At 35.3% G+C, this 26,023-nt stretch overlaps 2 long non-coding RNA genes across 4 annotated transcripts in view; both read right to left on the reverse strand.

The window, feature by feature from the left end:
- Positions 2,233-7,176, reverse strand: LOC110395586. Its single transcript, XR_002436499.1, has 3 exons — positions 7,046-7,176; positions 3,485-3,605; positions 2,233-2,323 (listed from the first exon to the last, which is right to left on the reverse strand). It is a non-coding gene; the product is annotated as an uncharacterized LOC110395586 (long non-coding RNA).
- The window catches only part of LOC110396946, a 31,309-nt gene continuing 30,904 nt past the window's right edge, over positions 25,619-26,023 (reverse strand). The window contains exon 5 of one of the 3 annotated variants that reach the window (XR_002437388.1): positions 25,619-25,828. This is a non-coding gene — a long non-coding RNA (uncharacterized LOC110396946). The remainder of the gene's footprint in view (positions 25,829-26,023) is intronic. The other 2 variants (XR_002437387.1, XR_002437389.1) reach the window with 2 other exon arrangements.

The raw sequence follows: 26,023 nt of genomic DNA on the forward strand, positions 1-26,023 counted from the left end.
GAGGGAAAGAAAGGGAAGGGAAAGGTGCAATTACTGATGTCAATATGAGAAATAAGAGAAACATAAAACTAGCAAACATGCTGTCAAGATTGAAAAAGGTTAATTTTTTGCCCTCTAAAAACTGAAAAACTCAATAGTTAGGTATCAAAATCTGAAACCCATTCTACACATCTTAAATTGGAAGCAGAAACCGGGAGTCCTGCTCCCTCGTTTTCTCCTCCCTCTACGACTAGGTCCTTGCTCATCAAAGAGGGAAAAAAAAAAGCCATTGAAGTAAGGAGCAGCGAAATATATCCATCTATTCAAGCTATTGTTCCAGTGAATGACAACCACAACGACTGTGATAAATGGCACATTTACCAGGGAGATTAAAAGGGCTTTCACTATCCCATTAACAATATTCAACACAGCAGGCACTCCCAGAGCAGGTAATACGCCCAGGATCACATAATTTGCCTTCACCTCTCCATTTATTTGGAGCTTAGATCTGTATTTGGGTACGGTCCTAAACAAGCATAGATACTGACCTGTACCAAGTAACTTTATGCAGGGAAAGTCTGATCTCTGCATAAAATATTTTATCTATACAATACTGGGGGGATTGGGGGATTTTTTTCCCCTAGGATTAAATATCAGTTCAAAATTATATGAAATATGTATGTTAATAGTCATATATTTAGCAAGACTCAGAGAATCATTAAAGTGGTGCTACATGGGACAAATACTAGGCAGCAGAATGGGTATTTCATTATTTTCATCTGAGCTCCGTATTAGTAAGAGATAAATTATTACTTACATATATATATGTTTAAAGAGAAAGGGATATCACCTAATAGTGAAAAGAATGGAATCTTAATAAAAATGCAAAATGTTAGATGATTCAATACAAAAACTGTATGCACATGCTATGTTGAGAGCAGAAACTGGGAAAAGATGAGCAGTTCATAATATATTAAACAGCGTTTACTACAGGCAAGATCTCCAATGAAATTTTTGAGCAGTTACTGAACTAAGCAGCACAACTTTTTTTCCACTGGTGCTTTTAATCATGACAATAAATGAATTTCTAGTCTGTTATAATTACAATGTCTAGGTCATCTTATGGACATGCAAGAAAGATGCACACAACTACGTTGGTATATTCACTTGTGGATGGAAAATCACATTTTTTTCATATCTATGTAACACATAAATGTATAAACAAAGTTTTGTATGAGTATATTGGCAGCAGAGTCCAGTTGGAGGCCTGTATTTGGCAGTGCTCCTCAAGGGTCAGTGCTGGGTCCGGTCTTATTCAACATCTTCATCAATGACCTTGATGAGGGGATAGTGTCCACCCTCAGCAAATTTGCTGATGATACAAAGCTGGGAGGAATGGCTGACATGCCAGAAGGCTGCGCTGCCACTCAGCGAGACCTGGACAGGCTGGAGAGTTGGTCTAAGAGGAACCTTATGAGCACCTCTCTTATGAGGAAAGGCTGAGCAACCGTCTGTTCAGCCTTGAGAAAAGGAGACTCAGAAGGGATCTGATTAATGTTTATAAATATCTAAGGTGCGGGAGGCAAAGGGACAAGGCCAGACTCTTTTCAGTGGTGCGTGGCGATAGGACAAGGGGAAACAAACTGGAGGGCAACAAACTGAAGCAGAGGAAGTTCTGCACAAAAATGCATAAGAATTTCTTCACAGTGAGGGTGACAGAGCACTGGAGCAGGCTGCCCAGGGAGGTTGTGGAGTCTCCTTCTCTGGAGACATTCAAGACCCACCTGGACACCTACCTGTGCAACCTGGTCTAGGGAGCCTGCTCTGGGAGGAGAGTTGGACTCGATGATCTCTAGAAGTCCCTTCCAGCCCCTACAATTCTGTGAATCTGTGACACGCATATTCTTTATTGTACATGCATATGAATCTGCAAACACTCTTGTTCACCTTCCTTTATCATTGACTGGGTTGTTAAATGCTTTATTGCATGGTAAATCACTGTGTGTTTTTCATTTACTTCTTACATTTACATCCTGTCATTTTCAGATGTAAATTCAGTGACTTTTTTAAAAATGCACCTCTAAATATCTATGAAAAACCGTTGAACCCATTTTTCCTTCAATATTATCAGAATGGCTTCTCAGGGATTATCAGAGTTTTAAAAATTTGCTTTCTGATTTCTATCTTACAGAATCTAAAATTATAGTTTTTCTTTTCTGGAGAAACTTACACAGTAAGAGAGTGATACTGAGATTCTTTTATCAAACTCCACTGGGTATACGTGGCGTCCTGTGTACATGTTGTGTTTCAGGGATATAAGGAGGTAAAATCTTGGAACTAAGCCCTATTTAAAAAAAAAAAACAGTGTGCGAAGATTTTCTTTCACAATGTATTTTTAACTACAGTTTAATATCACCTACAGGTTTAATATGTTTTTAAAAGATTCAAAAACTAGGCTTAATCTTATAATCCATTTATTTTCAGGTGGTACAAGTGGTATTAACCAGAATAGAGGATGACCTCTGACTGGTTAATCCTAATTAAAGTTGAACAAGAGATTTCTATGCAAACTTTTCTGACGAATTTGGTATTAGGCTGAACTAAAACTCTACAGAGGTGGATTGATCCCTTTGCACAGAAGAGGAGGGCTCACTCAAGCTTGGCAGTATCCTGAAGATTTTCACTGTTACTTGTGCGATAGACTCTCTGAACTGAGAACAACATGGCAGGACAGAGCAATGCTTCCAGGCAGATATGGTTAGTAGAAAATGATGTTATCATTAGTGTCTACTTTACAGGATATTAAAATTCCTTTCCTACTCACTGCCCTCACTCCTAAGGGCAAGGTAAACCAATCCCTCAAATATTTTAAACCTTCTACACAACAATGATAATTCAAAAAGACCTTGGAAATAGAAAAAGAATAGGTTGAATTTGAAGATGGACAGACTCCCAAAGGTCAGTTTAAATCTAAAGAGTGTTTCACAGAAGCTTTCCCAATTTACAGCAGGACAGAGCAGCTGAAAAGAATTAACCAACCCAAAATGGTGACACTGATGTGTCTACCTAGCAATATGTCTATATGCTCAATTTATCTTCATCCTGCCTGTGTCGGGTGTAGGCAGCTGTTTTGGAACCACATAACAGTACATTTATCTGCAATGTCGCTTTGCTTCCTGCTACCTGTTCTGCTGACAGCATCAAGTTACAGTGATACACTCCCACTACATTATGTTACAGAAGTGGGTCATAAAGTCCACCACTGCAATATCAGAGACACTTCTGACATGTAATGCCACCAGCCCTGAAGATTTAAAGCTCTCCTATCCTGAAGAATGGAACGAGATATTTTCCTCCAAGTGAGACTAGACTAAAACTAAAAGAACTAGGCAACATCAAAGTCCTCTGAAAATATTTAAATTATATCTTAACAGTTAGAAAACTCAAAGCAAAATAAATCATTAGTAAAAATTATGAAATAAACCTATACTAAATATATACTCACATGGTTATTGGACTTGATCACGTTCATAGAGAGCTGTGGTTAAGGGGAAGGTAAGCGTCTTCCAGGCATGTGCACTCAAGTCTACAATGCAGGCGGTGTTGTCAATCACTGAGTTTTAGTCCTGTATGGAAATAGTTGAAGAAAAATAGTTACATAGTATAGATAAAACGTGAAAAGAATAAACCTGAAATATTATCAGAAAAAGTGAAAAGAATAAACCTGAAATATTATCATTTCCCACTAGATATTTCTGCACTCTCTTAAAATTAAATTGTTTATTCTTAAAATCTTTTCAGTTATCTGAAGACATTTTTGTGGGTAACACAGAGAATGTAAAAAGAGGCTGTGTGGGCAGGAAATAAATGAAATGAAGCTCTTTTTTAATTAAAATTTTCTTCACTTAAAGATAAACATTTTTATTTTATTGTGAGAGAAGAAAAGGAGAAGACAAAGAAGAAAGAAAATTCATAGCTTCAGTTTTTTTCTACATTTACCAACAAACTTGAGGTAAGGTAGAGGTCTTACAGAGAACATATGACCATGATTTTTTCCCATCCAGACTCCTCCTATCTGGCATGATCATAACAGTATATAATGATAAGAGGTTTAGAGGCTGACTCCGAGAGGCACAAAGATTACTTTAGAAACTGAATTTAGTTAAACCCTTTCATATATCATTAAAGGTAATGTACATTTCCAAATTTGGATATATATATCTACATATGAGAGCTGATTGAAAAAGCAATGCCTCTTATGTTATTATGTTGACCCATGACATCAGAGGCAGGTGTTGATAGTGTGGCAGTAGAGGTTGAACCTTCCTGCCAATATTCCATTACATTTTGTTGCCATGTGACAGATGGCAACAGAGGGGCAGTCTGACAAACTTGCATCTGACATGGAAGTGAGTATGAAGCAAAGGCGTGGAAATGAATTCCTCCTTGTGGAAAAGAATTGCACCCATTGACATCTATCAGTGCTTGCTGAATGTTGATGGAGACCGATCAGCGAATGTGAGCACAGTGAGGTGGTGGGTGGTGTGTTTTAGAAGTAATGACCTTGACAGTGGGACACCTTCACTGGTGCAAATTTTTGCGAGCACCGCATGCAGGCTTCTGCTCACTGCTGATGAAAATGCATTGTTGTGGTGACTGTGTTGAAGTTTTGTAGCTGAGAATTTCATGTATCAAATAATGTTATTGTACTCTTTGTATCTGTTGTAGATTACATGAAAACAAATAGGAGGCACTACTTTTGGAGTGACACATGCAATTAAGCCCTACTGAAACGTGTAGGAGTTAGATGAGTAAGTATCTTTCAGTATTTGCCATTAAAATCAATAAGATATAACATGCTGTGGCCTTTACAGTGATGTGATAAGTATCTTATAAGTTCTTATTGCGAGTCTGCAGGCGGTCATTGAGTGAGAATCTATTTCCCACCACTATAACTTGAATTTATGCAGTCTCTTTCCCTGGTTCAGTTTAATCTGTAACAACCACAGCAATTATTACTGATACACAACTTTACCAAGGGAGTGAGAGAAAAAGTACTGGATTGTTTGAAGTAGGTTGGAGAGCATTAAGTAGTCCCTTCTACATAGCCATAGTAACTAGTGTCACCATCTGAGCTGAACTGAAATCAGTTATTTATATGCTTTGTTCAATTTTCTTAATCCTTCTAACTTTAAATAAAATATTAATATATTTATTTAATAGCAGAGCATTAGGCAAACCTTTGGCAACATGGATTTATGCTGAATTTCAAGAGATATTTTTAGTTCAGACTTGTAAGCATTAAAATAAAATAACAACTGCAGCAGCTACCAGTTAAGAAGCAAAATCCAAGGCAAATAAAAATCAATTACTTAAAACTCCTGATACATTTCTTTATCCAGCAAATATCAAAACAAACAACCTTTATGGGTATGTCAATCAGAGAGACAGAATTTGCCAGACAGAGTTCTACAGTATTTATTTTCTTTTGCAAATGTTTAACTACTAACAAATAGGGGGCAAATCCCCTAACCTGCAGTTTCCCATGAATATCTCCTTTTTACATTTTTGCTAATTTCCTTCTTCATTCAACGAGAAATGAAAAACATAATCCCTTGCTAAGTTTACTATGGAAAACCACATAGTGTTCCAAAACAGTAATAATTAAAGTGAAAGATAAAGTTTTTAAAGTTTGGAATGGACCCCTGTGTTTCCCTTAACTTGACACCCGAGAATGCAAAACACAACTGTCAAGACGTATCCTGGCTTGTATTACAGGGTCTTTATCCATTTATTCACAAGCGTGATGTCCTGCTAGGAGGAAGCATGCACATACTAATTAAATGCCTCAGTTCTTTATTTAAATGATTACAATGCACCTCGAAAGAGCAGGGTGTCCAGTGGAAATTGTTCTTAAGGAAATTGCTTGGATTTTTAAGCTGCTATTGTAATAGAAGCCTTGCTGTTGTTTGCAAATTAGTGGTTATGGTTACAGTAAATGGAAAACAGAGAAACAATTGTAACTACAAATGATTTCAAAAGTATTAGAAAAACATGGTGAGCTACTATGTTATTAATGGCAACTGGAAGAATTTAGGGCTATAAACCTTTAAAGCAAGAGTAAAAGTGAATGATTTAGCAGTAAATAAGTTGATTTTATAGGAAGATGTAATGTATCCAGGCTTCAGCTGAAGGTTGCACTCTGTGACCACCAGTTGTGTTTATATGCCATGACAATTGCTTGTCATGATTTGTGTTTTACTTATTTATAATCCTTAGGATTTGATTGCATTACATAATTGTAACCTGGAAGACTACTTTTGTTTCAAAGCAATGTACTGAAGTGAGTTCAGTAAGCTTCTAAAGGAGTGTAAATGAAGAAAGAAAGTGTGTGTGTGTGTGTGTGTGTGTATGGCTTCGTTCTGTGGTCTTTGGAGGAAACAACATCATGAATATATTGATTTCTTGAAATAATTTACTTGCTGAATTAACTTTGATGGCATGCTAGTTTTCTATGTTTATATTTTCTAAATAGCCTTTTTTTTTTTTTTTTTTTTACTATTTTTTTTAAATGTATGATCAGATCCATAAAGCATAGTACAGGTTCCTTCAGTCAGAGAAAATGATAGACTCCTCTAATAAGGGATGTCTGAGACTGGAGATAAAGAATAGAAGAATATACTAATCTTGCAGCAGAAAGTGCATCAACTGAAAATATTTACTGTTGCTATTAAAAATGAATTAACAAAAACAGGTGGCTTTTTAATTGAAGCCTATATCACACTTTGCTCAATTTAATTTAAATGCAAATTTGAAATCCTTTTTCTAAGCCAATAGAAAGTTGAAATTGAACATGAACACTATTTTACTAATGATGAAATTATACGGCATACTATCAGGCTTAATATGAGATATCACATATACTGGAAATGTTAAGACAGCCAGTGAGGGTCATTTGCTTTGCTTTTGCAAGTATACATTTATAAGCTGTTGAACAGAACGTTAACATACTTTATCTGTGTTTGGTAAGAAACTTGCTATTTCAATTTAGATTTAAATCTACTACCTGCTTTTCTTCTGGGCTGCTTATCTCACTGGTTCCAAAGGGGAGAACTGTACACTCAGAAGAGCTGAGTCTTGTCATAGCTGTAAAAAAAAGAGGCTCTTCTATACTCAGGTTTCACAACCCCAACTCAGCTGAATTTTAGGTAGAAGATAGAAGGTCAAGGGCCTACAAAGAGAATGGAAATATTTGTGAAGGAGGTTATCAATATGTTGGGTGCCTTTACTTCTGAGTGATTTGATAGGAGAAATTTATGGGTTCTGGGTTCTTCCGGATTTTTTTCCTTCCCTTCCTTCTTTTTTTTTTTCTTCCCTCATAGAAGACTTTGCTATTTTATCTTTTATCTGCTTGTCAAAAATATTTTGTTACCACACACTGTCATACATTTGCCTAAAGATGCCTTGACCTATGGAAAGGTTATCATTAGTGTTTCAACTTTTTTTTCTTTGAAATATTTTTAGTTTGTGCTAGGATAGGTTTTGTTCTAAAGGCTGTCACAAACCAGGTGAGAGGAAGGTGACCTTGCCGTGACTGCTTCACATCGATGAAGTGAAACATCTGGGATAACAAGTGCAACTGCTGTACTCATTCCATAAGTGATGTTCCTTCCCCTACATCTGATTTTTTTGTTTGTTTGTTTTACTTATATTACATAAATATAAAATAAAATAAATATATGGATAAACGGAGGCACCAATACAAAAGAGCATAACCAGAAGTCAGAGGTAGATAAATAAAAGGGTTTGCTCCCCTAGAGAGATTTAGAGAGAAAAAATAAACTTTTTTTTTCCAGTAGGATTTACTTCTATAGGACATTAAGAGATATTCCTTTTGAGTTTGTCACTGCTGTACTGCACTGTCATATTATAAGAAATAGGAACATCGGTTTTAGGAAGGGGTCATATACAGCTTCAGTGATGATGTTTTTGCAGCTTTAGTCTGGATGTTCAGATTGCAAGCGGTTATGTTTTTCATTTGTCAGAGGAAAAAAGAAATAAACTCTCAGTACTCTATAAAAAGCGAGTTTTACACCTTCCAAGTTCAAAAGTTCAGGTCAGAGGTGTGGTTCCACGCAATTTATTTTGCATATGAAAGGAATAGTCTTGTGCCTTTCCATATTAACAGTCCTCTCTCATTATAATAATAAGTACACTGGGAAGGATGATACATCACACAGGATAATATAAGTTGACGTATACAAAGGAAGCATAAGAAAGCTTAACTCCTGATACTGTTATTTTGCTTCTGGGTATCTCTGAAATGCTGAATATGTTTTTCATTTGATCTAAGCTTAATGCAAGCATCAGCTGTTTGCAGAGGGAAAAGCAGACTTAAAAATCATCCAACCTTCATTCAGTCAAACATTTAACTCTGGGAGTTTTCCAGTAATTGGTGAACTATTGAGATCCCTCTGACACCTACACAAACTACTGTGCAGAAAAAGGGGAACTTGATGCATAGAGCTAACCTCTGTCTTCTTAGAAGCCCTTTTCATTCATTAACTAGTCTGTTTTATCAATAACCAAGTCAAGTGCATGATATTTGGGTTTTTGTTCCCTGATCTACCTGATAGCAGGAGGAGTCCTTTTCAGGCTGCAGAAGCAGACCAGGCAGCAGGGAATCTGTAACGGCTGATTCAGCTCCTTCCCCCTGACTAACAAACTAATCCAATTGACACATGGTGAAGTAAACAGATAGTGACATATTTGTAGACAAACTGTCATACTCTTGATTATTCCAAAACCAAATTATTTCTGAATTGCAAGTAGGGATTCTGAAAACTCTGCCAGCCTCAGCAGCTGGCGTATTTCTGCAAGACCCAACCATTCAAGGGAGAAGTTAATTTCAGTATAATGTAATACAATTCCTTACAGCTCCTATTAAACATCTCTTGCACAATGAACTGAAGAGTTATCATACTATAAATACTGTAGTTTGTTTTATAGTGGGTTTTGTTGTTGCTGTTGTTGTTTTTTTCTGCTGTTACGTATTTGAATAACTCCTTGAAAAGCAAGTAGATTTTGCCCTGTCTTAAAGCATATTTTCTTCCTTCCTTTTTTTTTTTTTTTTTCATGTGAAAAAGTTTGTTTGGAAATAAAATATTTGTTGATACTTCTCCAGTTTTGACACATACCAGATAGGTTGGATTTACAAAACCAAAATTGATTTAATATAGTTCCTACTGAACTATTGTGCAATTCCAGGAAATCAGTACTCCACTTGTCTCGCAAGGAGTCTCGTGACTACAGTGTTATTACTTAGGTGCTGGATATCCATCTCAGCAATTGTTTAACAATGAGGAAAAAACAGGCTATTTAAATGGAGTGGTGTACTTATCTGTCAAGCCATATCACATATCTTTCTTCTGTGAACTCTGCTCATCAGAATAGAAACAAAGAGACATATTATCTGGCAATGCTGATACATATTTGTAAGGGATAAGGAATGAAGTCTTCTTCTAGGGCATTTACTGAAGATTCCTCTGCACTGAAAATGCTTTGAGCTACAGAGGTATCAAAATCAGTGCCAAGAAAAATGCTGATGCCTCCATGATGCCCAGTTGCAGGATTTGCTCAGCACTGCATAAATAAAGCATTCAGAGGTGTTCACACTGCCTTGTGGATCCTCCCTACATGAGTCTCTAGGCTATTCTTTCACTCTTTTCTTAGGTTTAAGTAAGAGTCTTTGGTGGGGTGGAAGGGTTATTTTCTTTGAAGCCATGATTTAGGAGTTAGATTTAGCCATATGTCGTTGTTCGTGCTTAATGTATTCTTCCTCTACCTCTAAAGTGAATTTAGATGTCTGAAAAAGATAATTATAGAAACTAACTATGTAAGACGCTATTTCAGCTAGTGTCTCTCTGAAGAGAGAGAGAATTGCTAGTAGCTTGCTGGGTTATTCACTAGGGCTGTAGAAAATTTTAATCCCCCATGTGTTGTTGAATGCAGATAAGGATATATATTAGTCTTCCAACGTCCTTCAAGAACAACCTTGCAGATTATTTTTGGTGAGAAGAAGAAAGAGTATTTTATGTATAAAACTGTGTTCATGATGGTCCATAGACTACTCTCATACAAATCTGTCTCAAGTCTTTTTTTCAGAGCTGCTCCGTCATTTTTGAATATTTTACTTTTTGGAGGAGAAAGATGCTCTGGTAATCATAACCAGGTCCATTCTGCTATGTAATCTATCGCATATTTTTTCTGGTCATGCTCTGAACATAAAGGATCATGCTCTTGCAATAAGAAAGCTTTTCTCCTGGCACAGGTTGAAAATCTCAGAAATTTTAGCTTGAACAAGGGCTTCAGGCAACTAATTAAATACTAGCAGGATCCAGTTTCAGCATTTTTATGTGTGCAGAGACTTGGGAAGCTAAGTAGCAGTGAGTAGATTTTAAGGATGTCACTGGTGGCTAAATAGGAACTGAGAAAGACAAAGATGGAAGCTTCTCCAGAATTACTTAAAAAAAAAACGCAGTGTGAAGAGGCTGAATAATTACTTTTTGGGGAAAAAATCAATTACACAGAATTTAAATTAAACACTAACATACTGAATTTCAAATCTGTAAGCACTCTCTACTAAAATTTACTAGTTCACATTCAGTTCAATGAAGCCATTATAAAGTAGCAGTAGAATTTGCATGGAAACAGTGTTAGCACACTCCTATTTATTTGTGTATTTACTTATTACAAAGTAACATGCTCTTGAGTTTTATCATAGTACTTAGCATCTTTAATTGCCTGAAAATAATAGTTTTTAAAAAGAGTATTGGAAGACTGAAGCAAATGGCATCTATGATATTAATTACTGACAACTGTCTTATTATTCAGAATTATTAAAAAAAAATTAGAAGGTTCTGTTGTACTGTCTGCTCACGCTTATTGTTCCAGTGAAAAAGAGCTTTGCTTAGCTAAGCAATGCACTGTGACACTAAGTCTCTGATATAGCTTATTCTATCTTGCTGTCTTTCATTTTATCCCCTGATAATTAGCTCAGTCATCAAGAATACTGTCATTTTGTTCCTGAATAATTTTCAAACTTATATGTGTATCCCATTTGTTTTATTTTTTCCTTGATTCTTTGCAATATTTGTAGCAGACAGTACTTGAAAATGTGATGTAAAATATCTTGGAGCAGCAGCTAGTAAATTAGACATTTAAAAGGTTAATGTTTTTCACTGCTTTTATAAAGTTTTTAGTTTCCTTAGAACATTTCTACATTTTTGTAAATGGAATAATGGAGATTTTTCACATAGGTATGGTGCTTTTTTTTTTTTTTTTTTTTTTTTTAGATTAGCTGTAATGAAACATGCAAAAAGAATAATAGAGATGTCTCTTGAAGAGAGGCTTTTCTCCTTGGGTGTACAAGAGAGAACTCAAAATGGCTGGGGAGGTTGCAGGGTTGTAGAAATGCCAAGGCTCAAAAAACCAGTGTCCTGAAAAGAAAAGCACTAGTAAAAACTTTCTTACCCACTGTCACCATTAACACTTCCTAATCTGTAGCTTGATTTTCCCTTGCCTCCCATACAGTCATTCCCACTTATATGAAGAATATCAGCAAAGTAGAATATTCCTGTTCTATTTTTGCTTTACCCACATTGAAGTGACTAAATAAATTTTAAAGAATTGAGGAATTGGATTGCATGTGTGCACACATGCACAAAGGAACAGCCAAAAGCCCATCCGGGTTCCACACTACAGTCAAAGAATCATGAGAACAGCTCAGTATCACCCTCTACCCCATGCGGCAGCTTCAGACAGGAAATTAAATCTATATCCAGTTGCAAGTGGATTTGGGAGAGCAATAAACAGAGTCAAAACATAGCTGGGCTCAGTTGCTAATACCTCTTGCAACAGGGACATGCATAGGAATTTTAAGGACAGTTGGTGAGTTTAATTTTTCACCATAGTAGTGCCAGAAATACGTTCACGGAGTTATAATCATTACCAGCCTATACATACTTCTTAGGGTGAGATCAGAAGCTGAAGAGCTCTCACTGCAGATTTTCTCTCTAAATATCACTGTCTCTTTTTTACAGGCAGGAAGCAGAAAGGAGATTGTTGAGTATCATGGAGATGCCAGAGCAGACGAAGTAACAGCAAGAACATGTGAGCCTTAGCCTTGTTCTAAGTACTTACTCTTTTCATATGTATTTACACATTCAGGTGCAATATGCTAACACTCATAACTTTAAAAAGAAACTTCCTGTTTTATCTGACCTATTTTACATCAGTTGAAAAAATATACACAGCTGTGATATTTTTCGACACCTTCAAAAGCCCTTTCCAGCCCATCAAAACAAAGAACTGTTATTTTCAAGTACATATGAAGTACCTACAAGTTTAAGAACAAAATGTCTATTTCAGATACTGTATTTTCCATTTTTCTTTTTTTTTCTTTTTCTCTCATTTTTGGGGATAATGCATAATTCAGAGGCTGTATTATGATTTTGAGAAATGAAGCTAAATGTACAAGAATTGCAATTAGAAACACTTTGTTTTCTCCTGAAAACCAGTGACAGATTAAATTAGTGACATTGTAGGAAGGGCAAAAGAAAGAGCAAGTGTAATTTTTCTTTAGGATAAAATTACAAAACTTGTATGCACATATATATATATATTTCAAAATTGCTGCTGTTATCTTTATTTTGTTTTAAGAACAGCAGTTAAGAGTTATATCTGCTTTGGCTTAATATTTTTTAATTCATTCACCTTTCAAGATTTTTGTTGCCTTGGAAACCCTGGAGACAAGAAAAAGTTTTTCAAACTATCTAAAAATCTTCAGAACACAGTTAGTTAAAGTTAGTGAATTTTTTTTCCTCAGGAAAATATGTTTACTAGGAAGGTAAACAAACAAATAACCCCTTCCTAGCTTTCTGAAAATGATGATTGTATGTGCTGAGTTACCAAAATATTTCACTTTCATGAGGCTCTCGGGGATCCATTATTGAAAGTTTGTATGAGTTAGCTGATAAAAGTAGCACTTCACAGCATGCCTAAGCCTCTAAATCTACCCACAGATAAAATGTAAAACTTGAGCTTGGACTATGACATAGGGCAAAACAAAAATAAAATCTGATAGTAAAGATGGAAAAGAAAGGGGGGAAAAAGAAAGAACTAAGAGAGAGAAATGAGAAGACTGTAAAAAAAGCAACAGTATAATAAAACAGGTTTCCAGAAGAACATTATCTCCAGAAAGTAAAGCAAAAAGGAAGCAATTATGCTACACAAAGGTTCCAATGATTTAAACTGAATTTTGTAAAAATTTATTGAGACAGACATTTTGTGTCTCTCTCATCCATTAGGACTTCTTTTTGCAAAACCTTTCTTGCTGATTACAAAATGAAAAAATGTGAAGATCTGGTATTTAACAGCCTGGAGCAGCTGCGATCCACCTAGTGGAAGGTATCCCTGCCTATAGCAGGGGGGTTGGAATGGATGACCTTAAGTGTCTCTTCCAACACAAACTATTCAATGATTCTATGATTCTAACATTCTTGATACATTCTAGGAAAACTGAATATTTATCCATCCCATCAGTTATTTTGTGTTAAACAAAAAGAACCTAATTCTACAGGTCTTGATCAAGAGAAGGATAAAGTGATTGAACTTCAAAGTCAAGATTATATATCACTATCTATCACATAGTTAATCAGTAATGTACCATTACAATCAGAAGTGTCCTAGATATTTTTCTTAATGTAAGTTAATTTCCTGTCTCATGACAGAACACATTTCTAACCTCTGTACTAGCCTGGGCTTGTCTCATGAAGTCTTACATAAGAGCATGTTTGCCAAAAAATATACCAAAAATATCCTCTAAAATATCAGTCTCTTTAGACCATGAGGAATCTTACAGATGAAATCACTGTAATTATTTCTTTCTTCCTCATCAACATCTCCTGAAGTATTATCTCCTAAGCAGATTTACATTTGCTCTTTAGTATTTTTATTCATCTCATCTTTCTCTTTTCCACAATTAGGAAATTGTCCTAAGCAGATAAGATATCTAAATGATGTGAAGTCTGACTAACAGAAGTAATTAGCAACCAATTTCAAGTAATATCTGGAAAGAAAAAACTGTTAGCTTATGCCAGAAGGTAGATGTACATACATACATATATACATACTCAAAAACCACTTTTATGTACTTAATATATTAAGTAAACATTGATGGAAAATGGTAAAAAAGAAATCACTACTACAAAAATGCTGTTAGTGTAAAGTCATTCCTGCTGACTTCAAGTGTGTAAGTTTTTGAAGTGCAATTAAAACAAAAAAACAAACAAACCAAACAAAAACAAACAATCAAACCACAAAAAAAAAAAAAATCCAAAGTAAATAATATGTACAAACAGCACCATACAGTAAATTGGGAACAGCTGCTTGTACTAACATTACAGATGGCTACAAAGTGTATAATTTATGCTTTCTGCAACAGTAAGTGGAAAAGTCATTTAGACACAGATTCATAATTTATTTTTATTTTTTTTTCCAGATCTCATTATTGTAGACATGCACAATCAAAGTCTGTGTTTTGACATTAATGCATTTTTATTATGGCTTTGTTAGCATAATATCTGTCTCTTGGATTTTTAATAGTTTCTCTAGGCAGGTGATCACCTCAGTGGATTATCTACATATTAGCTTTACAGAAATGGGGAGTCAGTCAAGCACACTGTCTAGATATAGCCTCTGAGGTGAACAAAATACATAGTGAAAGATAAGGTTGCCAACATTAGATGATAGAGTAGAACAACTATCTGTTGCCAATAAGTTGAGGTTATTATTGTGCATAAAACATAAGGAACGGAGAGACAAAAAGTTATCAACACAGTTATTTACGGGGAAAAAATAAAGCACAAACAAACCAAATGGTGAAATCCCATTTCAAGTCTTCTTCCCAACAACAAACAAACATCATACAAATGTCAATGTGAAGACCTGTCATCTCCAACCTATTTTTTCTCCCATCTCTTTATTGAGGAATTTTTCTCTCTCCACTGACTGCAGAGAATGTCTGTTCAAAAAACTTTGACTAGCCCTTGCTCAGAGACTGCAGTTAGACAACACGATCCTTAGATCTCACAGCTCTAAGTGTAATGTAGAAGCTGGGGAAGAACAGCTTGCTGATTTACTATAAGAAATCACCATTTAGTTTGCGATAAGTGACATTGCATTTTCACTAGTTGGGAAAGTTCTTCATAGCAAACAGAAATGACTAAAGGAAAAAATTATTCCCATCTTTCTCACTGGGCTGAATCATTGATTACGGTTCATACAAAGAAAAGAGTCTTGCTGAAATGCAGCAAGTCAAGGTGTTCCTTGGAATGCTTGATGTCCAGCTGTTTTACCACATATTCTTCTTTCAGTACTACATTTTCAAAAGCAGCTCCTAAATCTCCTAGCAGCACAAATGTTTCAAGGGAAAACACTTTAATTTCCGGGCTGAGTATTGTCAGAGGCTTTGCATTCTTGACAGTGCATTAACAGCTGATGACTGACTCAGATCTTATCATCAGCAGGTTTGGAAAAAATTGAGGCTTCTGCAAACACTCTCACCTCTTGGGCCTACCCTATCTGTGCATAAAGAGGAAAAAAATATTCTTTACTATGGATTTTAGTGGTCAGAACACTGTCCCTTCTTTACTGGATTTGATTTGTGGCCTCCCACAGCCTTAAGCGTGCTGGGCTTTTAGACACTGTGCAGTGAGTCTTTGTCATTGTCTCCTGCTTATGTTATTCTTCCTGAAATACATATTCATTAGAATAAGTGCTGGTCTGACACTCCAGCTATGACTTAATCATCTAGTAAAGAAATCTTTCCATTGTCTTTTTTTTTTTTTTCTCAAAGTGAATCTTGCAGGATTTTATTCAAAGTGAAACAGCTTTAATGAAGGCTCACTCTACCAAGGTACTTTATCATTAAGGTTTGAGACTTGGGGAAGAATTCATCTGCCCTGATTCAGGAAACTAAAAGCTTTATTTCTAAGAATGAAGTAGTCACCTGAGGCTAACTTTATTATCCACTGAGAAACAGACACATCCAGAAATATATCCTTGAACAGGTGCCTGGTCTAATCAGCAGAAGCCACCATCCCCTTATGACTGTCTACAAAGAAAAGCTAGACAGATTAGCTCAGATTTCAATGTCTCACTTTCAAATCTCTAATTACATGAGAAGAAGCTCACACAGAGACTCAAACACAGCCTATCAGCAGAAGGATTTGGACTTCAGTTCTTTGCAGAACAGAATAAAGATCTTGAACCAGAAAGCTTTGATTGAAAAGTGCCCCCTCCTTCTATTTGAACAGAGGTGTTCATAGAGCCTACCTCTGGGAAAAGGTTGAGGTTCCTTTATCCTGGGTAGAAAGAGGTGTCTCCATTACCGTGCAGCCAAACACTCAGTCCTTGTTGAACTATAGCTAAATCACACATTTTACTATATCTTCCGGATAAAATAAGGCAATTCCTTATCAGCATGGTAGCAAATACAAAGAACACCTCCAAGAATCTAATTCTTGTCAGTGTTTACTTAATGGGTGAAAAAAAACACAACATCTTGCTACACTGGTGGATAGTCTTAAATTTCTGTAATATGGAAAAAATGAGATTTGATTCAGTTTATATTAAACCAGGTACCTGGCAGCCAAGTACGGTGTTAACGGTGACCTTTATGATGCAATCTCATGTTTTACGTTGAATCAGCGAACCTAAGATGCTGTTTGAAAGGAAACCTTTCATATGGAGTTCATTGCCAAGCATTAATCTTTTTCAAAACACTCTAAGAATCTATCAAAACTGACCTTCATTGCTTTATACTGCAATGGAGTGAGAATTCTGATGGGTGAAGGGGGTATTATAATGGATTTGCTTAAAACTCAGAGCAAACAATTAACATGGGAATCTGAGTTGTGTTCAGTTTTAGCACTGGTGGCTTATACTGTGTTTTTTATGTGAATATTTGAATGCATTTATTCACATATACATACATATGCATATATGCACGTGCACATAGAATGACAGTTTGGGCTGCTAGACCATCATTCCTACAAAAAAAAATACTAAGGCAAAAAATGTCTTGTCAGGGGAGCAGAAGTCTTAGCAATTTTCATTCTTTTCATTCCCACAGCCAGAGACAGAAGGACGGAGATTTCATTAAAGGTGTTCCTGCACATTCTCCTTTTTCCAGTGAAGGTGACAGATATTTTCCAATTTTCCTCTTGTAACAGAAACAGGAGGAGAAGCAAGGTTCTTTAGGGAAATACCTTTGCATACACAAGCCCTTGCAATGCCTTTCACCTCAACTCATGGCTATATTTTACCCAGTCTACTATTGCCCTCTATTTTCTCTAAAATCTTGCTTAAAAATAATTAATAAATGTCCTTGTTACACTTTTTTACTTCTTTCCCTATTAGTGTTATCATAAAACCCTACAAACTTCCATAATTACTCTAATTTTTCTCAAGTTTCACAAAGGAAATGGAGATACTATCTAAATGTATATTTTTATTTAAAAAAATGTTTTTCAAGTGGCTTACTTTAAGATAATTGCAAAGAAACAATGCTGCAAATGAGTAGCTGTTGGATTTCAGTAGAAACTCAATAATAAAACTCAATAATCTCAATTTAGTTATGAAAGAGGGAATCACAGTACTCAGAGTGAATAAGTAAGTATAGGAGGGCAAAACAATTCAGAGCAAATGACAGTATTTCAAAAACAGATATTTATAAAATAGATAGTCAGTGAATATTTAGCAAGTTGAAAATATTTTTAAAAATTCATATTTCCCATTAAGAATTACTTAATTTAATGTGTGAAACAGACTTAATCTTGCCTCAGGCTCCCATATCACTGGATTTATAACAAACTACTCACAGTTTTCTGGTTCTTCCTCAGCAAGATGCACCACACATATGCCAATTCAAATCTACTGTCATTTTTCAATTTAAAATTAATCTTTACTTATTAGATTTTAGGGAGAGGCTCACAAAAAGACTCTCAGAAACTCAGGTTCAAATTAAACAGAAATCTTCCTGTTGCCAAACTGCTGATATTTTCATTTATTTCCTGACATTTAAAATCCCATCATCCAAGTACTGGGCGTATGTTGATAACTGATTGCATATATCGCACAACAGAAAAAACATGTCTGTTTCCACAGCTGAGCAGACTGATTTTCATGAAATTCAGCCAGTGGTGTATTATCGTTTCAAACAAGGACAAGTTGTTGAGTTTTTTTGCCTGAGAGGCAGGCATACATTAACTCAAGGCTGCTAACAGAATAGTGACAAAAGAGACACAATGCTCTTTCTGATTCCCTGTTTCCTTCTCCTGAGACTCAGGATTATTTGGAGCGCTGATGCTTACTAGACTCTACAAAAACCACAGCAGCTGTTGTCAAGAGAGAAATCTCCATTTGCAACAACAACAAAAAATCAATTAAACAAGCACATTAAAAGAAAACTGAAAAGTGCTCCACACTTCACAGGCTATGATATATATATATATTCTAGTTTAAAACATACTTTAAAAAACCAAGCCAAAACACAAAAAACTTTCAAGAGCTACAGGATCCCAGGGGGATTTAGTCCAAAACTTGAAAGCAGATTAGCTACTTTTTGTTGGCTTTGATAGAAATCTTTTGTCTGTCTGCTCAGCCATGGCTTTTACTAATAATAGAGAGATGGGAGTAATTTCTAGTACAGTTGGCTCTTGGGTCCTAAACAAAACTGAATTTTTCATAGGTCTGTATCTCTGGGAAGGTAAAGGTTAGTGCTTGATGTCTGATTTACTTTCAGGCATTTCAAAGCCTCTGAAAAGTAATAAGAAGCTAGAGATTCAGGTAATCTATCTAGTTGGAAGTTTAAAAGAGAGAAAATGTAGAGCTTATCTTCTCTTTTGCTCCTATCACTGTGTCACCAATTCCTGATAATAAAGACAAAAAGTCAAGCCTTAAAAACTATATGAGTAATTTGGAGGACTTTTACTGAATACTTGCTTTGGTTTTGAGATCTATGCTTTTATGAAGATACATGGCTTCCATCTGTTATAGTGCTTTAACAACTGACCAAGTAAATATTTATCATTTGTTCAATAATTTCTGTTCCAAAGTATGTTAGACTATAGACCACTGAAAAAAGTATAACACTCTTAGATTAGATGAAGAGGCTTTATTTAAACTTACATATACGGGGCAAGTACTTACTCCTTTTTTAAAATGCCTAGCTTTTTCCTAGTACAAATTGTTGATTTTTAATCTTATTACTGTAGTTTATAGAAAGCAGTGCACCATTTCACTAGACTCTGTATGAACTTAAGGGGATTTCCTATACACAACATAGTCATCTCAGAAGAATGACAGCACTGTTTTTTCCTACCTTTCTCCCCCCCCCCTCCCCCCCAAATGCAAAACTGTGGTCCCAGCACATCTGTTTCAAGCTTTGAAGTTCAAATGCTGAAATCATCATGCCCTGTACACAACTAGAACATTAACAAATGCTACTGTGTAAACAGAAGTTGAAACAATGTCTGGAAGGGAAGAAAAATCTCATAGAACCATATAACAAATGGTTTGGGTTGGAAGAGACCTTATAAATCCACCCCCCTGCCATGGGCACGTACAACTTCCACAAGACTATACTGCTCAAAGCCCCGTCCAACTAGGTCTTGAACATTTCCTGGGATCCACAGCTCCTCTTGGCAACCTATTCCAGTGCCTTACCCCTCTCATCACAAATAAATTCTTCCTTTACCTAATCTGAATCTACCCTCTTTCAAAGCTGCTTTGTCGTACACTCTCTGATAAACAGTCTCTCCTTTCCTTTAGGCTCCCTTTAAGCACTAGAAGGTCTCCCCGGAGCCTTCTCTACTCTGGGCTAAACAACCCCAGCTCCCTCAGACTGTCTTCACAGGAGAGGTGCTCCAGTCCTCTGATCATCCTCATGGCACTCCTCTGGACTTCTTCCAACAGGTCTACATCCTTCTTCTGCTGGGTTCTCCTGAGAGTGGAGTAGAGAGGGAGAATCACCTCCCTCAAGTGCTGGCTACAGTTCTTTTGACATAGCCCAGGATACAGTTGGTTTTATGGGCTGCAAGTGCACCTTGCTGTCTCATGTTGAGTTTCTCATAAGTCAGCATCTCCAAGTCCTTCTCCTAGGGGCTCCTCTAAATTCATTCTCTGCCCTGCCTGTATACATGCTCAGGACTGCCCTGATGCAGGTGCACTTGGCCTTGTTGAACATAATGAGATTTGGATGGACCCGCCTCTCAAGTCTATCAAGGTTCATCCAGATGCCATTCCTTCCCTCCAGGGTGTTGACCACTCCATACAGTTTGGTGTCATCAGCAAACTTGCTGAGGGTGCAGTCATTAACACAGTCCATCTCACCAGCAAAAAATGTTAAACAACACTGGTCCCAGTACAAACTCCTAAGGGATACAACTCATCACTAGTTTCCACCTGGATGTTGAGCTCTTGATTGCAACTGTGTGACCACTCAGGCAACTCCTTATCTACTCGAGATAAGCTGGTTGGGAGGATTTGTCCATCTGTCGAGTCTATGTCTCTCCAACTTAGAGACAAAAATGTTGCTTGAGACAGTGTCAAACGCTTTGCATAAATCCAGGGAGATTATTTCTGTTTCTGTTATTCATCAGTATTGTAACTCTGTCCTAGAAGGCCATCAATTTTCTTAGGTATGATTTGCACTTAGAAAAGCCATGTTGGCTGTCACTAACCACCTCCTAGTTTTTCATGTCTTGACACAGTTTCTAGGAGGATCTGCTCCATGATAATACTGGGCAGAGATTTGAGACTGACTGTCCTGTAGTTACCTGGGACTTCTTTTTTTTCCTCTTTTTAAAAACAAGGGTTATTTTTCTTATTTTCCAGTTAGTGGAAAATTCACTGGACTATCCTGAATTCTTAAAAATAATGGAGAGTGGCTTAGTTACTTCATTTGCCATTGATCTCACTTCACATTCTATAAAATAAGCCAAACATTAAAGAATATATTTTCCTTAGGTACGCTTTCTTAGCAAATTTTCATGTAATGGTGTGTATGTAAATGTGTGAACACAGATATGTATATACTCACAATTTACTATATAAAATAACATTTAGAATTTTCTCATTTCATCTCACTGAAAAATGCATGAGTTCTGACAGAAAAATCTACATTTTCATGTTAAGGAAAAGATTAAATAGAGAATTTATCTGCAGTCTATAAAGTTATTTCTCCATCTATTTCATGGTGGTTTACTCCCAACCCGTGGAAGAAGGTGTGCTCTAAGGAGCAAGTTCATACAAAGAGGGTTCTGGATTCAGATTTCTTATACATCATAACTTCAAATCTGTCTGCCCTTTCTTTTAGACTACTTGTAGGAAGATGACATGAATTCACTATATTACTCTCACCAAGAAAGAAACTGTCTGCATTCTCAGTGCATTTGTTCCACTCCGAAGGCCAATTTTCGAATAGGGCATGCCAGACTCTAAATGGCAGTGCATGAAGTGGCTGACATTTGGCACATCGATGTATGACTCAGAAGAATGAGCTAATCTGTTTGTAGCTGGGCCCAGATGAAGCCAGTTGGGTTTGGTTTGTCAGAATTCAAACAATTTCTTGAAGCCTGAGTTTTACATCACACTGATATAAATCAGTAGTAATCTGTTGATTTCAATGAAATTAGTGAGAGGTACAATTTCAGTAGAAAACAGATTTTCACCTTATGAGCAATTGTTTTGAGATAAATGGTGTTACACTTCTATAGATTTAACAATAAAAGACACATTCTGTTTATTTTTAAATTCTATATTAGCAAAGACCTGTGAGAATTTTTTTTACTACACATAATATCTCTTTCTCTACTACAGTCTAACAGTTTAAAGAATAATTATTTAAAGGTGAATTACAGTGAGGAAGAAAATAATGTTTATGCTTAAATAGTGGCTACATACTTACTCAGTTATATACAATTCATATTTCTATTATTATACTTATTTCCCATGATTCCAAGATATTATTTTAAAACATGTTTTTAACACAGAGATTAATGCCTAGTAGCATAATAAAATACAAATTCACTCCTTTCATAATTTATCTGGCATGTATCTTTTGGCCATCCTGGCAACAATGATAATGTTATGCCTCCACTAACCAGCGTCTTGCTTGAAAATACTAATCAATACATGCAGGAAGAAAGCAACATACATGAAGAATATAAAACAAATTAAAAATAAATCCAAATTGGTCTTAGAATGCCATTTAGAATACATATATATATATATATGTGAATATTTATAATTGTAGAAAAAACATTTTGGAAAAAAATTTTTTTTTTTTTTCCTCAAGTGTACTACTGAAAATAGAAACAATTTTAATTAATACACTTAAATATTTTGCTTTGATACATCATGAAGACACTGAAATTAAATAAAACAAAACGAACAAAAAAGTATACTTGCTGAACTTTAATTTAAAACTTTAAATATTGACTTATTTTAAAAACACACTTTGTATATGAATTTCATAATCATTACCTTTCTGTATGCTATGTTGTTTTTAGGAAATTATTGAAATCATATTTTTGTTATAGACTGCAGACTATTTCTCTCTTGGAAATATCATACAGAAGTATTGGTATAACTGACACAATTGAATGGAATTGCTTTAGGAAAGTGGAGAATAGTTTCAGATGTTGAGGATCTTATATAAAATATTTTTATTCCTGTATTTCCTTCATTTTCTGAGATAGACATAAGATTTCTAATGCATGTATGTCCTCTATAAGAATTGATTCATGAATGGTTTAGCAATAAAATATAAATGTTTTGAGTAAATCATGTAACATTTTCTACTAGCAAACCTTGGAGCATTAAAATAAAAAAATATATATTTAAAAAAAAAGGGAAAGGAGTATTTTAGAGATGACAGGTATAAAAAATAAAATAATTTCAGAAACACTCAATAAACGATACTAAAATGTGACAAATATTACTCAAGTAGAATCTTAAGAATTCTCATCATATTTTTTTACTAATTACTAATACAAATAGAAAAAAAAAAAACACTTCAAATTTTGCATATGTAATGGTTTAAACATTCCAAAATATATAATTTAGCCTGTGGTTGTTAAGTTTGTTTGAAAGGAACCAAATTTCACCTGGTTTCTAAACATCAAGTAATTTCTGATTTATGTATGTTTAACTTTCTTATGTTAAACTGATACTTATATTTTGTGTTGCTATTTTTTTAGTGATTTTTGGGCTAAAGTTTAAATATTTCTCATTATTTGTAAAAGCCAATAACTTCACAAGTTATAAAACAGTGGTAATTAATTTCCAGCACTCACTGTAATGTAAATCTTCAGTGATGGTCATTGAACAGGAAATAAATATAATTACAAAAGATCTTCAAAACATGAGGTTTTGTGACAGTTTTAATGTCTACATTGCAGGTATCATGGTTGCTTTTCTTTCGGATTTTTTTTTGCTATATATTCTTTGTGAAGATAAGACCAGAACGTTGTTTGAGATGCAGTAAAATGCATATATAGCATTCATAATATCACACACATATCACTTCTTGATATTTGCCTTTCTTGTACACACTACTTCCACATTTAAGTCAAAAGGCACTTTAAAACCACTGCCAACGCTTGTAACTAAAAGGCAACTCTCAACTCTAATGCTTGATGAGCATTCTGCTGCATCATGATAGAATGACTCATCATGTCATAAAAGTTAAATGAAATCATCTAGCCAGAAAGAACGCATCTTAAGAGTTCAATATTTCAAGTGAATTATCTATTCTTTCAGAGTGACTAATGTTTGAGTGAAAAACATATTTCTTTTTTGAGAGTGTAAGGCTTGATTCTGCATCACTATATTCATTGAAAATACTGTTGTTTACCTTTACAGTCTTCTGTGAGGAAGACAGTGACATATATACATGCTTTTTAGAAAGAAAAGCAATCTATGCTAGGATTTTCTTTTTACTTCTGACAAGCTATATTAGTTCAAAAGCTTTTAGTAACTGAAACACATATTCAAAGTAGCAAAGATAAAAAAAGAAAAGAGTATGACATCCTAGATGTGTGCTTTTATGTAGACAAAGTAGTATGCCAGTTTACTTTTTTTACACAATGATATAAATACATATTTATGTGTATTCATATAAATAAAACAGTGATGCTACAACAGATTTGTAAGAAGCTTGGAAATGTACACTTAATTGTGGTTGTAGAGTATGTGTGAGGTTGCTAAAGGGACACTACTACTCTTAATACTTTTCTTGACCTTCTGCTATACATTTTCGTCAGACACAAACTAAAAGAATGTGCAAGCAATCTTTCTATCCTGTGGAAAAATGCCACGTGTCATTAGGCAAGCTGTCTTTGCAGGATGGACAGTGTCCAAAACACCACAGTGTAAAAACGAAAAAGCCAAGATGCTCCACATCTTATCTTAGTATAATTATTGACTCAGAGGCGCTATGTATGATGGCTGTCTACAGCAAGCATGGTCAAGATTATCATTAGGCATGCCACGCACCCAACACTAATTCTAATGTCAGGAATTCAGTTCTAAAGCAGCTCTGCTGCAGTCAGTTTTTGGCATGACTTCAAAGCTAATATTCAAAGTCAGAAAGCTTAAAACTGTACAAGCTTATTTAGATTCTTTAAATGGCCTGGCTTAGTAGATTTGTGGGTATTTGAAGCTTTGTAATGCATTGCAGATTAAAAAAAGTAAAAAATAAAAAGTTAATCTTTTCATTTAGAGTTGTCAAAGATGTGACATTGGATTCATTTCAAAGTGTTTCCTTGCTGCTTATCATCCACTGCCCTTAACTCTCAAGAGTACTGGAGCTATGTGTTTGTGTCTTTTCTTGCTTGTGGAATTGTTTCCTTGTCTTGATGCATTATTAAATCACAGAAGAACTTTGAAAAACAAAACCAACAACAGCAACCAACCAAACAAAAAACCAAATCCAACCTAACTGTTCAAAATCCCACCTACATTATGAGGTGACCATTTTCATATTTTCTGATGTCCTATGAGAAACCGAGTCACCACTTTTTAAAGATATGATCTTAGGACTTGATGATGGCTGTCATGAAAGAATGTGTTGGTACTTGTGTCACTTCAGTTTTAAACAGCTTTTTCAGTGAGAAAAAAAAATTAAAACCCTACATACACAGGATGTAACTTTATGGGTAATATAAAAAATATAATAAGTGACCTATAAAAGAATACAAAAAAATAACTCCTCTCATCATCTACAGATGAATGTCTTTATCTTCTTGTAACTTTAGAACTTCCTCAACACATTAAAAATAGCTTGCAACTCCTACATCAGGATAAAACTATTTTTCTCTTACATTAATATTCCTTCAAAATTACCTCAGTCCAAGAATTAACTTATGTGATTTTTTTTCAGTGATCACTCAGCGATCAGATTTTCTCTACTAAAATAGAAGATGTTGACTTGAAAATCAGTTATCATACATTTTTGTGGAGCAGCACTAAGACCTTTCTAAAATGTATTTATTTATTTTGAATTTACTATGGTTTCTGAAAACATTTGAAACATTTAAACATGTGAAAGTGTTGTTCTTAAATGTGTCATATTTATTAATTTCATGTGTTTTCTTTCCATGGAAGTAGAGGGTCTTCAGGGTTCCACTGCTGCAAGCTGACAGAGGATTTAGTTTGATTTCTGAATGCTGATATCAGACAGCGTGTATGACAGGACGTGTAAGACTGCTGTATCTTGGTAGACCTAAAAAAAGAATATAGAAGTATGGACCTGTTTTCATTAAACTCCCAGATTAACTGAGGCTCAACACTGAACAGAGTTTTAAACCTAGAGTCTCTTCAGCGTTTATCTAACTTTTTTCACATAGCCATTTGCAAAGGGAATTTCCTACATTTCCTATCTGAATAGCCTTCACCAAAGCCTTCTTCAGCATTCTTG

The sequence above is a fragment of the Numida meleagris genome, chromosome 3 (assembly GCF_002078875.1).
Source record: "Numida meleagris isolate 19003 breed g44 Domestic line chromosome 3, NumMel1.0, whole genome shotgun sequence".
Taxonomy (NCBI): domain Eukaryota; kingdom Metazoa; phylum Chordata; class Aves; order Galliformes; family Numididae; genus Numida; species Numida meleagris.